Source organism: Amphiura filiformis, chromosome 15, assembly GCF_039555335.1.
Source record: "Amphiura filiformis chromosome 15, Afil_fr2py, whole genome shotgun sequence".
In the NCBI taxonomy this organism is placed as follows: domain Eukaryota; kingdom Metazoa; phylum Echinodermata; class Ophiuroidea; order Amphilepidida; family Amphiuridae; genus Amphiura; species Amphiura filiformis.
In genome coordinates this window covers 52,933,443-52,948,231 of record NC_092642.1, presented here as the reverse complement: position 1 = coordinate 52,948,231, position 14,789 = coordinate 52,933,443, and the positions used below count along the sequence as shown (strand labels likewise).

The window sequence follows — 14,789 nt, the reverse complement described above, 5'->3', positions numbered from 1 at the left end:
TTTCATATTGAAGATATGGATTTTTTCCCCAAAAGACCTAATTTTTTTTTTTTGTGTTTTGGGGAAAAAAATCCATATCTTCAATACGAAAGGTCAAAATTTTCAATTGATCGTCGGCTTTTCATCCCACCTACATATACTTTAAGTATAAATCATCAGATTTATAAAGTTTACTTCGAGTACTGTTAAATATCAAAAATATCAATTTATAATGATTTGCCATAAAATGTGTATTACATTGCGAATTTCAAAAAATAATACAATAAAACAGAGAATAGGTATGAATGGTTGTGGAATCGATCTAGAGACCTGTCCCGCTGTCATCTTAAGCTATCTTAGAACTGTCCTCCAACATGTCTGCCATTTCAATTGTTATACCGTTCCGGTTGGTTTATTGCATAGGGTCTATAGAGGTTGTGCATATGACGTATCATACCGTAAATATGGCGGACTACTAAAATCCATTCAACAAAAGCATGATTGCAATCTACTGCGACAGTTCGTCTCACACACAACAAATTCACTGCGATCAAATAGGTTGATGACAACATTTAATTGAATGGACTGCACTGCGCCATTGTCATTGAATTGAATGGACTGCACTGCGCCATGATTACGGTGAAGGACACCGGTTCAAATCAATCAATAATTTCACGCACAACCTCTATTTAGGAATCAATATTTTGCACCTGGTTTTCTCCCCTTTGTGTGCTTGATGGGAGTGCTCAGGAGTGCTTTGGGCTATTTGGTTTTTCTCATCATTCTGAGTTTTGCCAGCCATACACGCAGATCTGAAGGTAAGAAATGGTGCATTATTACTTGTGTAATTTGAGTATTTGAGAAGTGAGTTGCTTTTATGCTTGATGATGCTTGACACGGTTATGTTAGCCAGATTTGGGGCCTGAATTTTGTTTTGCTTGAACAATTTTTTTGGCTACACAACGTATGATTTTTTTGATGAACTTGTGATTTTTGTTGAGTTGTTGTTGTTCCGAGAATTGCTGCTCGCTCCGCAAATTCCAGCGGTGTAGAATGGCTGCCGTTTGAAGCTGAAAATGAAGAAATTATATTCGCAGTTCATTCATTTCTCTAGTCGATGAAATACTCGATGTATTGAGTTGGCAAAAATGTTGGGGGAATTTAAACTGGGGGGCAAAATTATTTGCCTGGCAAAATTGACTGGGCGTGGCACAGCGTCATCATCCCAATATCTTCCGTGTCAAAAATTGCCATGATAGTAGGGCGAATCCTAAAGTTCTTCAACAGCCATGCATGGCGAGTTTGTTCGAGATTGGCCGAGCGACTCAGGCTAAGCACTAGTCCGAATAATCAGTCCCAGAACAAAATATTAATTTTCTGACATGATCGTGTTCTGGGTCTGAACTGTTTCCATTTAAAATCTTGATGGCAAAATGGACAAAAGAAGCACATGGTCCTACATGCAACTGCAATTCCGCCGAAAGGTTTTTAAATTGACCGAAAATAACGTGATGTATTCAACTGTTTGAGAATATTATCATATCAAAAGAATCTACTACACCATCATTCTATTTTCATTATAATTAGGAATAAAATCAATTAATCTAAACTTACTGAGGAACTTATTGTCCCCGAGTTTACATACTTTAACAATAGAGTAACAATGTATTGCATCGCTACTCTATTAGCGATTGATTATTAGCCAATGATTGGTTTTTAACCAACATGACCAATCGCTCACCGAGCGCGGAGTATAAACTTATATTGTAAAGCTACTCAGCGGCCGGCGAGCAGTTGATAAAACACGTGCTTCAAAATAATTCTTTACCTGACGCGGATGATGTGCGTGGCAGGCGTAAAGCTTGCAAACTATTTGGCCTGGTAAAATATAGGCGTGTCAATTCTTAATTAAATTTCATGTATTTGTTTTATACCCATTTTGTTTTTGACCAAAATTTAAAATGTCCCCAGTGCAATACGAAATAGGCCTCCATTATTTATGTCTAAACTTTACTTTTTTTGATTATTTTGTGAAAGCGCGGAGATTATATACAATAGAGATTGCGATTTCCAAATAGGATTTTTCACGGATTTCCCAATCGGTCACGGATTTTTCACGAAAATGTCTCCAGGTAATATTGTATAATTATTGATGTATATTACGCTTATTCTTCGTTCCAGAATTTACCCTCTGCTTTTCTGCATTGAAACACTTTGTGTGACGTTGAAGTGAACCTAGTCCTGCGTAGGTAAGTTGATCAATGAGGTTGTGACTGTACGCCCGTCCAGGGCCGTCGCTAGAAGGGGGGGTATGGGGGGTGTGACACACCCACCCCATACTAATTTTTGTCGGCAAATAGTGACTGTTGTCGTCAAAACCTTGTGACTGTCGGCAAATGTAGTCAAAGGTATGCGTGATTGTCGGCAAATTGCAAGAGTCATATAGAAGATTAATGTGTAACGAAAGTGTGCTGTTTCGTAATAGACAATATTGTTAATGTTTTAGTAGTTACTAGTCAAGATTTTTGAATCCTACCCCCCCCTTTTTAGATTCTTGAGCGCCGTCCTGGCTAAAAAAATGGGGTCTACCAATTACAAAATATTACCGTCGGCAAAACATGCTGTACACACCCAGAATCATATTGGTCTAGCGACGCCCTGCGCCCGTCTTAACTATTCAAAACACTCTACTGTGATGATGTCTGGTCACTTATTTAGTCAGTAGGCATATTGACGATTCTACACGTACAAAATGTACGCGCGGACAATGCAGAAGGTGCAAAAAAAATTCCGGTTTCACATTAACACCATGTGGCCTATGCATTCCTATGTAAGCCAAAAAATTAAGGTACCAGTTATGTTCACCTGTATATCCTAAACAGACAGATATGTCATAATTGGAACCAGGAGCCAATATAGCTGTATCTTTTGGCTCGAATTTAAGACCTCATGCGTTGAAATTGTTCAAGAAATAAAGACACGCGATCCCAAAACCCAAGGAAGATACCCAATTTAAAAGTTGCAGTTTGCTGCATTAAAATGCCTATTGATGTGTACACATTAAGGAGGCATAGGTCTAAGAAAAACATGCATTCGTGAACAAGAGAACTAGCGCTGCGCTTCCATTGATTAGCACGTTAAAACTAGGGTAGTGCTTTCATTGATTAGAACACAAAAGTGCAACTTTTGATTTCGTTTCTTTATTAGGTTTTTATATCACCGTTTCTTTAATTCTCAACCAATTTCAACAAATAAGGTCTGAAATCAGAGCTAAAGAGTACAGGTATTGACTGCTTGTTTTAATTTTGACATTTGTCTTTATTTAGGATATACAGGGGTGAACATAACTGGTACCTTAATTCTTTGGCTTACTGTATTTGAATTGTTAAATTATATTGACAAAATCGTATTATATTTTTGACCCCCATAGACATGATAGTCGGGCTCATCACATTATATTAAAGCCATATTATAACATTTGCTGAGGAGAACGCCCTCAAAAAATTCTGGTTTTTACACGATTGTAAGGTACTTTAGACCCCGAGGATCGTACCGTATTTTTTGAACATGCATGGGCGCTAGTAGTAAATTCCAATTTTCTATGCTTTACCTCACTTGTTTCGGCTCAAAATTAAAAGGGTCATGTCTGACAGTAAGAGCGGGGGGTGACACTAAATTCACGGCTTTTGTTTAGCCACGCAAACCTATGGCAAATTTTGTTGGCTTGCTCTCAACAAAGTGAGGCAAGGTATCGATCGGTTATGAATAATTCACATCAACTCTTACTCAGCCCATGTGATTGAGGTCACCACATAAAGGTGTCGTAAGTTTAGCGAATCGAACCTGTTGAAGATAGTAAAAAGCGCCCCCAAGCAAGGTTAGACCGGGAGGAAGTGGGTCAACTACTATGATCCCATCAGGCCAGTGATTTGTTTCTGCAAGAAAGTCTTTTAATTTGATAAGGGAATGTCTTGTTGATAAAGTAATGTCGAAATTAAGACTAACTATCGATAATACAAAGGAAATATACGACAAGCATAAGATTCAAAACAAAACTGATCTCTAAATATAATTAATCGTTTTCGTGAGCACCCCCCCCCCCCTCCCCTTCCCTTGTCTTTTGGTTATGTTATGTAATGTTGATTTATTTTGTTAATTTCATTTGATTTCAGGGAAAGGCTAACTTTCAGACCTTTTTGGTCTTCCAACCTATTCCTCCATATGTACCGTGTTTTTATATTTTTTTGTAATGTCTTTGATTTTTATGGAAATAAAATATGAATGAATATGAATGAATATGAAATACAGTGAGTACTTGAAGTCAAAAAATCATTTGACACTTCACGTGACCTTCCAAAATGGCGCCCGCGACAATAGTATTTGCCATGTGCTTCCTCCCTGTGGAAAAGTATCCCGAAAAATATGAATCTGCACTAATACACTTATTGGTGTAGCCTGCCAGTATGAATTATTGTTGAAAAGTAGAATAGCGCCGTGATTTTGACATTTAATTGTATACCGCCACTAATAATCCAAAAATCCGATCTTTATTCATCACGTCTATTTGCTCATTTTCTTACATTGAACTATTATTAGGGATGCCCATGTCAATACAGTTTCCACTAGAACGATTTTTCATTTACTGTGTGCGTGCACTCACACACGTATTGTCTATGGAGAAACTGATCGATACAAGAAATCCCAGGCCTGTTAAATGGCGTACATACTTGTTTTGATCCAAATGTAGGCCTATATCAGGGTGTTTCAAGAAATTCCTGATTCCACCGGAAAACATTAACCAAACTTTTTCCTGTTTGGTCAGTAAATAGAGAGGACCTTCCTTCATGAAGAGATCAACTTTTTTTAATGAAAAATTTAATGAGATGAGAACTACAACAGGTTGAAGTGACACCATTCCGTGCATCAGGTGTTCAAACGCAATTATCTCCGAATTTGGAGTGTATCAGACAAGCAAACTTACATACTCATAAAATTTAACTATTTTTGAAGACAAAATGTGTAGGATGTTATGAAATTTAAGAATGTTTAAGCCTACCGCGGCCCATCTCAAATCATGCACTTCCCCATGCACTTCTCACTACCATGTCTATTTCATATGCTATCCATCATGGCTTCCATGCACACACAGTGTATTGCTCAATGTAGTAAAGATAACCTTTGAGTTGGAGCAAATTTCTCAAAATTGGTAGTGATTAATGTTACCAAACTTATGCCATGATGAAATATAATAATTTTTGAAGATAAAATGTGCTGACCTTAAAAGATTGAACAATGTTTAAGACTACCGCTTCTCATTTGAAATAATGCACTTATTGTTCATCTCCTCTATGGAGATATTTTCCATGGCGGCCATCTATGATCATGCTTGAGGTTTCACCAAACAAACCATGGGTTTTGAGGTCTTATATTTTTTGTTGGTTGTATGTCAACAAAATCGATTAAATTTTCAGGATGATCTTATTTTCATGTTGTTATAAGCAAATATAATGTTCCAGATAAGCTAGTTAATAAATACATTAAGAAAAAGTACCTTAAAGTTGCACTTTCTGTTAGTATTCCTTTTTGGACTTTTAACTTTTTAACATGTTCTAGCAGCCCTATATAAAACCGTGACACTCGAAAGGCCATATCTCTGGAATGAAACGTCCGATTAAGATTATTTAAACGCCAAAATGTTTCTTTCATCAATTCCCAGCCAATAAGTTAGGTCTGAATCAATTTAAAAGTCCCCCCCCGTCTTAGTGGACATGCCTACTATTATAGGCACTTCAACATCGATATAACCAGCGTACACCACAAGATCCCAGAAAAAAAATCATAGGCTCACGTCAAGCCGTCTGTACACCTGTCTTCAATCATATAATAGATTGAATACAATACCGTTCATACCGCTCTTTTCAAAGTGACTAATCTTACAGGTGCAAGTGATTAGCATTTCTTTGACATGGTTCAATGCATCGGTAGGTCCTACCGCATGAACGTGAGTGCGGGCGATATAGTCAAAATTGTATTCATCTGTTGTTATGGTAGTTAATCCGATTTAAGTACGTCACTTCGCCAGCGTGCGTATAAACGTATTCTGTTAGGGAGTAGCCTACATTAAACAATTACAATTGAATACCTGAGTGGAAGAAGGGCCCAACTCCAATTTTTTACAAAAATGAGTTAGACCCAGCATTTTATTGTCAACAGACTGTTCTTCCTTGTGTATGAAAGATGAGCCAAAATCCACTCTCTAAATAGTCTTCCATGTACACTTAATCATGGTTTTCGTGGAAGAAAGGCCCAACTCCATGGAGTTGGGCCCTTCTTCCACAAATATAGGGTTAAAGAGGTATTTTGTTCATCCATGAAATCTGCTTTTCACTACAATAAACTTTCTTGCTAACATATTACATGAGTTCTACTTGTGCAATTAATGGTGATTACCTAATTTCTGTAGCTATTTATAACACAGAACTGGCATTTGCAGTATATTAGTGGAAGAAGGGCCCAACTCCAGCTCGTATTAAGACCTGTACCGTTGCCTTGGAAACATCATATATAATTTCGAATGTATGTACTATTGTATGTTCATGTATTAAAGGTCCCCTGAAGATAAAAACGTTCTGTCTATAAAACTTTTCCAAATATTAAGTTTTTTCTTGATATCTCAAAAACAGTTTTGATGGAGTTGGGCCCTTCTTCCACTCAGGTATTCAATTTCAAACTTTGTGATTGGCAATAGGCCCCTATACCGGTAGGCCTACATTAAAAAAGTATGCATGGGTGACACCCAGGAGCGATTATAGTATTTGTTTCCTAGCTACATCATATTTTCATTGTTTCCGTTTGCCATAATTTAACCAGGAATAAAAGCAAAACTCACTGAAAAATAACATTTGCTGAAAAATCAACTAAGTTTAGGGAGTGTTCAGAAATACTTTGGTGGGGGACAATATATTATTTCGTGTTACAATTTGTAACCCCCCTATCCCCTCTTCGTGAACCCAAAACTTTGTTGACCCCTGGTCTCACAAGTTAATGGACCTAAAACTGTTATGACCCCCACCCTCATATTAAGTACAAAACTAATTTTAATAACAATATGGTATTAACATATGAATTGGACACATGCAAATTACGGAGTGTCCCATCCTGATTTAATAATCCTTGGTAAGAGGTAACATTTTATGGAAAATAAATACTAATCTATTTTTACAGAAATGTTATAATATGGCTTTAAATAAAGGAAAACTGTAAAGTGGCGATTTGTAACAAGCTTATGATGTTGTGTTGCACCAATTTCTAATTCACTCTTTAAAGACTGTTCCTAAGTGTTCAAAGCACTTTGTACTATAATTTAAACTGGCCTCAAAAAGAAACTGGCCTCAAAAATTCTATCCATAAAAATGAACAAAAACTACACACATGATTGCTTCAATACTCTATTCTAAAAACATGTCAGTATAACCAAGCAGTTGTCCAACTGACACAACAGTAACATGCACTGACACGGAACAGCTTCCGGGACCACATTCACAGGCGAATTGGAACCCAGCAAAAGAAATATGTAAGAATGCGTAAAAGATCCTTACACAGGTGATTATTTCCAAAAGAGTAAGTGGAATAGTGTGGAACGAGGCTGCTGCTTCCGCGTTTCACACGGAGTAGAAACAGGTCTTGTTCCACACTATTCCATAATTTCTATTTACCCACAGATTTCTTGTGTTGGGTGCCAATTATTGTGCTGTGAATATGGTCCAGGAAGCTGTTCCATGTCAGTGCATTTTGCTGTAGTGTCAGTTGGACAACTGTTTAGTTACTGAATAGTGTTTAGAGTAGAGTATTGAAGTAATCAGGTCTTCATATTTTTATTTTTATGGACAGGAATTTAAGATATGACCTTGTGAATAATTATAAGTTTCTATTTGAGGCCAGTTTACTTCACGTCGGTATGCGAAACGGAAAAAAATGCCATAAACATAGGAAAACGTGCAGTACATAGTGGCTTATCCACTATACGCCACTATGTGATAAACAATTTACGAAAGAAGTGTATCATATAGTTGCGTATCGTGGTCATGTAATCACGATACGCCACTGTGATGCACCTTCTTCGTAAAAAGTGCATCGCATAGTGTCGTATAGTAGATACACCACTATGTGCTGCACTTCCACTTTTTGTACCATTTTCTTACTGTACGCCAATTTAATTAATTACTAGTTGATTACTTAATTTTCATCTTTGGGACTTGGACGTAATTGAAGAACGGTATTTAAAACCCCAGAACAATTTTTGTTGGGTCATTTTGACAAGAGCCTATTTATTTATTTTTAAATGACAAGGCAATCGTATCAAATTTTATCATTTTGATGAGAATATCTGATTCAGTTTGCAATGCAAGAAATAGCTGACATTGAAAGGGGTATTTTTGCCCAAAATGGACCATTTTATGCCTACTTAAGGGATCTGGAATGAGCGTTTTGAGCGTTTCGACAGTATTTTTTGTGGGACATAAAGAGCACAACAGACATATCGAATTGCATTCTGAATATCTTTCCGATATCAAATAATTTTCATTTTTGAAATTCACGATATAATACACATTTTATGACAAATTGTTAAAATTTGATATTTTTCACATTTTATAAATCTAATGATATTTCTTAAAGTGTATGTAGCTGGGAGGAAAAGCCGACGATCAATTGAAAATTTTGACCTTTCTTATTGAAGATATGGATTTTTTCCCCAAAAAGACCTAATTTTTTTGTGTTTTGGAAAAAAATCCATATCTTCAATACGAAAGGTCAAAATTTTCAATTGATCGTCGGCTTTTCATCCAACCTACATACACTTTAAGAATAAAGTTTACTTCGAGTACTGATAAATATCAAAAATATCAATTTTTAATCATTTGCCATAAAATGTGTATAACATTGCGAATTTCAAAAATCAAAATTATTTGATATCAGAAGGACATTCTTCGTATTCAGAATGCAATTCTATGTCTGATGTGCTCTAATGTCCCACAAATACTGTCCAAACGTTCATACCCCACCCCTTAAGATTATTTCAAAAGATCATAAGTTAAAACACCATAGGTCACAGAAAAAACAACTTTAATCCAATTCATAGATAATCAAATAACCCATAATTTTGTGTGCAGAACACCACACCACTCTTCGCCATACATACATTCTCCCAGCCACATTTCCCTAACATAATATGAAATTTAAAAAAAAAAGGAAATTTAGTTCGGCAGAGGCGCCGGCGGGGCTCGAACCCAAACTGCGTTGCTTTTATGTAGGCCTATACAGTATCGCCAAATCACCAGCGCCTTAGACCACTCGGCTACAAGGACTTGATATCATTGTGAAAATTTAAACATAAACTGAGCTCAAAAAGAAACTTATAATTTTTTACACTTGTGAAGGTCATATCTTGAAATCCTGTCCATCAAATTGAACCAAAATTACACACAGATTTACTTCAATACTCTACTCTTAACACATGTCAGTAACCAAGCAGTTATCCAACTGACGCAACAGCAAAATGCACTGACATGGGACAGCTTCCTGGACCACATTCACAGCCCAGCCCTGTTTCATGAAAAAAGTGTATGAAAAGAAGAAAGCAGCACCGTTTTATCATCTGTGCAAGGATCTTGTGTGCATTCTCACAAATTTTTTGTCCTGGGTGCCAAATGTTGGGCTGTGAAAGTGAAGGAAGTCCAGGAAGCTGTCCAATGATAGTGCATTTTGCTGTTGTGTCAGTTGGACAACTGCTTGGTTACTGATGTGTTTTGAGTAGAGTATTAAGGTAATCCTGTGTGTAATTTTGGTTCATACCACGTGACAAGCAAAGACAGAAAACGTACCATATTTTGGAATTTTATTTGTTTAAAAACATTAATGTGTATTAATAGCGCTCAATTGTTGATAACTGCGTGTTTTTGTGGGACATGAGAGCACATCGGACATATCAATTGAATTCTGAATACGAAGAATGTCCTTCTAATGTTGGGCCCATCCTTTTGGTACGGTATCTAAATGGAGCCACTAACATAACTACTAATAACTGGTTTTGTTTTGCATTAACAGGTCATGGCTACACCAGACAAAACCCGTTTTGTTGTTCTCATTTTGGTGTTTTCACCGTTGCTAACCCTGGCCCAGCACCGGCGGCCTGCAGAAGAAAAGGGACTGGAAGATGCAGCTACTTTGCTTTTGCGTGAACTGCAGCTGGCACTCCTCGGCCAAGCTGACCTGGGAAATGATCTCGAAGAACGCGGAGTATCCAGCCAACACGGTAGGCGCACTACCAGAAATGGAAAAACGTGCAAAAAAGGCAGTGCAGAGGGAATGAGAGGGTGTTGGTACTACGACGAGTCGTATATTTGGTGTTACATTACTGATGATGGGGATTGGGAATCTTGCTGTAAAGACGAGTGTAATGGTACGATGATAAGCCTGGCTTATTCGGCGGCTTATTTAACGACTTGCCGGTAGTCGGTGACTTATTCGACGACGCGGGGTACTGGTGCCATGACGGGGACGATACTTTAGCAACTTGTACTCCGAATTAACTGAACATCTCGTACTTTCATTGTAGATTCAACGAGCACCAGTGATTATTCGTGTTTTATAGTTTACATCTAACATGGAGAACTATGTTCAGCATCCTTTATCATTGATTCCATTTATTTCTAAAGGAAGTCTCCGACAATCAAAACACTTTGTTTTATATTTGAAAAATAATTATCAAGCACGAATCACGTGATTTTATTTAAAACAAACTCATATTGGTCATAAAAATGAATAACTTGAAAACAGCCGTTCTCAACCGCGATACCAAATTCCCGGGCACTGAAATTGTCTAGTGCAATGACGTCCCATACAATGAAGACAATTGAGCGCAAATAACCATTACGTTATTGCACTAGAAACTTTCGGCGTGGGAATTTTGAATATTGCGTGTTGAGAGCCGGCTGTTTTCATTCGTTTTTACGGTTAATATGGGTTCAAGTTGTTTTAAATAAAATGTGATTCGTGCGTGATAATTATTTTTCTAACATATATGGCAAAATGCTGTGATTGCTGCGGAGACTTTATTCAAACACACATAATTTATAAAAAGACATGTAAAGTTGTAAACTTTTATGAAATTGCAAACGTTTATAAAATAAAAACAAGTCAAAGAAATAGTTGTAACCATGTAGGATGTTTCGTTACTTGATTCTGGTCAATATGATGTAATGGGTATTGACCTTTATTGGCCAATGTTGTCAATAAACAAGCATTTTAGACAGTGCAAACAATTATTTTCTTATTTTGGGGGTCATTCGATGATGGGGGTGTGTGGACACCTGTAAAACTAGGGGTCTTTTGGCGAGATTTGACACTGAAAAGGGGGTCTTTGGGTGAGAAGGCCATTGGGCTATTACAGAAAATAATGTACACCACACCCCCTATAGAAAAGTTTGGATTTCCGAACTTTTTGTCCAATCGTGACTGTTGGAAATCCAGACTTTTAAAAATGTCCAAAGGCAAAAAATCCGACAGAAAAACCGAAATCCTTAATTTGAGAACTCTTTTTGGACATTTCCGTGATTTTTCCTCATTTTAATTGGATTATCAAGCTTTTTCAAGTGACATTGGGGTGACAGGTGGTGTGCACTTATTTTCTGGAATAGCCCATTCCGTGTGACTGGGAACAATTTTACCATAAACATAAAACGGGCGATATAATCATCACCTTAATGGTGAGACTGGAAACATTACCAAAACAAACTAGTTTACTTTCAAAATGTATCAAAATTTGAAGAATTCAATTACCATCAGGCGGCGAATGGCATGATCGAGCCGGCAACTTGTGAAAGCGCCCGGCCGTATGGCATTTTCCATATACTTGGTTAGTTTTGTGGGGTTCATTATCGAACCCCAACGGTTTTAGCTTGTATTTATATTATTTATTAACATAGGCCTATTTGTTTGTGATATTTCAAGCGTTTTAAAATGTCAAAATAATCCCATTTCAATTACACGGTTGACGATAAAAAATTACTGAATTTAGAGAATGCACGGCGACCACCACCTGATTACCATATAGGGGCCTATAAGCTCATAATGGGCTACCGATTCCAAAAAATAAGTGCACTGAGCCGAGAGGAATAACTTTTCAATAAAAGACATTTTTTCAAGTTTGCTTTCTAAAGACATCTGGAATTACAGCTGCCAATGTTGAAAAATCTCGCAAATGCAATACGCTGGCGAAGTTACGTAATAATCGGATTAACTACCATAGCAATAGGTGAAAACAATTTTTGAATATACCGCGCTGCACCGATACTATCACGCGGTACCTCTGCATTGAACCATATCATGCTGATCATTTGCACCTGTAAGATTAGCATCTTTGAAAAGACCAGTATTGTGTTCAATCTATGATTGCAAACATACACAGGTGACTAGTTCAATCTGCTTGTAGTGCAGCGCGATATGTTCAAAATTGTTTTCACCTATTGCTATGGTAGTTAATCCGATTTATTACGTAACTTCGCCAGCGTATTGAATGATAAATCGTGGAATTGGTCCGAACACCACTATTAGCAATGATTAGGGGTGTGCATCATGGATTGAAAAGGCCAGTTACCAGATATTTGTTCAGAATAATTGAAATGGCGGCCCCAGCAGGGTGGGCCCCCAGTCGGAACTCTTGCCCCCTGTTAACCCACAGTAAAAACCCAATATTACGAAAATTTTCCATTTATGCGGCAATTTTGCGCAATTTTTGTTGATCCCCCCCCCCTTCACTTTACCCCTATGCCCCCGAACCTTTTCTCGGGCGCCGCCACTGGCTGAGAGTAAAGCTGAATTTGCGGGAAAAATACTCACACATGTCATGCATGCTTCGTGTTTAGTACTTCCGTTTTCCATGTTTTCAGAGTGTCAATTGCCATACATATTGCCAACTAGCATTATAGGCTAGTTAAATTAAGAACAATTAACGGTTAACCCCGGGCATTTAACTCGCCACTAATTGCAACAGAACCCATTTAATCACCATTCATACATGGGTGAAATTTCAAAGTCCAATTTTTCAAAGAACCATAGGCCTACCAATGTATTGCTGTCGTAAGAATTCAGAAAAAGTAAAGCAGTAAGGCCAGAGGTCACATTTTGGGGTCCATAGGCGTCTACAGTTTTAAAAAAAATGCTCCGATTTTAATCCAACTGGTCTCAAATTGTTCCTGGCAAAAATGAATTAAATTGAGAAAAGTTGCTTTGTTTTTGATGTTTTGTATCCTAGGTAACGTCGATCACAAAATAAGTCGAGGTAAACATGGCTCAATATTTTGATATTTTTTGATGCGTTACCAAGGTAACAAACTGACATGGTAAACTATTCTTTTTTAATGTTCTTGCGGAAGAATCTGAGACAATTTTGATTGAAATCAAAATTTTTTCAATTTTTGTCCCATGTGGAACCCAAAATGTAACTTAAGAACTGCAGATCAGAGGTAGGTCAAATTATACTTTTTATGAATCCTTATGACAATATACATTGGTATGGTTTTAAGATTTGACCAAGTTTGAAATTATACCCGCTGCATTTATAAGCAGTCATTTTGGATTAAGGGGGTACTACACCCATCGCATTTTTTTTACGGGTTTTTGCATTTTGTGAAGAAATGAGAAAAAAAAAAAATTGGACATAGTGGTATGCAAAATGAAGGGGCAAATCTTCTCGTTCTATTGGTGGCATCGGTATCAATGTAGCTTACATGCTTTTGAAGCTAGAAGCCAAAAGGTGGTACATCACGGATGTTTTAAATTCACTTCATTTTGGAAAGCTTGCTATCAACGGATTTCGTTAAAATTTTGGATATGTGTTGCTAACGCATTAGAGAAATAATGTTGATATGTAAAATGGGAATAAGTGGTTCCTGATGGCTTCATGAACTTAGTGATTTTCAGTGCTCCACATCTATCAAAAACGAACTGGTTAAAATGCTTCTATTTTCAATGTTGAGCTATATTTTGTATTTTTAACTAGCGACATTATTTCACTGAAACTTAATTAAGCCATAGGTAACAGGTTACCACAACCATACTACAGCAATGTTGAAAAAATTGCATTTCTCGTCACCTATACCCACTATATTTCGTAAGCGCGTTAAGCTTAAGGTTAAATACAACTGATTTTCAAGGCTTGATTCCAGAGGGGCGTAAGTTAATAATGGAAACAGCCATGCAGAAAAGAATGAACTCACGCGTACAATAGTGTATCAATCTGAACTTGGGCCACGGACAAACCGCGGCTCGTGAGTCATCCTATATGTTGCAGGGATAGGGAAGGGCGGGGGAAGGGGCGACCATGATAGGACCATATGGGCTGATGGGGGTGGGGGGATTGTGGGCAGCCGTTTTCGGCAATTTTACTTTGGATTTTCTAAATTTTCAATTTTTGAAATTATCCTGGATGATATCTGTCGTGAAATAAATCAATGCTTCTATAGGCTATAATAGGCCTAGTATGCCTATTTATACCCTGATTATGCAATATATAGGCCTACAACAATAACTACAACAACAGTAACAAAACCAACAACCAATATTTTGTTAATATAATTTGTAAAAATATATTCATAGGCCGCGCCAATTAGATTAGTATAGCCTAAAAATTCCTGAATTATATAATGAAAAAAAAACGGGCAAAAACAATCAATCGCTGCAGTCGGAAAGAAACGAACAAGAAAAAAAGAAAAAGTGAGAGAAAAATAAAATAAAATAGATGGAATGGACCA

The 14,789-nt window shown here is 37.2% G+C and overlaps 1 long non-coding RNA gene across 1 annotated transcript; it reads left to right on the top strand.

The window, feature by feature from the left end:
* Window positions 1–693: 693 nt before the first annotated feature.
* LOC140170659 (uncharacterized) lies at window positions 694–10,726 on the top strand. Its single transcript, XR_011861558.1, has 3 exons — window positions 694–797; window positions 2,161–2,228; window positions 10,084–10,726. It is a non-coding gene; the product is annotated as an uncharacterized lncRNA (long non-coding RNA).
* The last annotated feature ends 4,063 nt before the right edge of the window (window positions 10,727–14,789 follow it).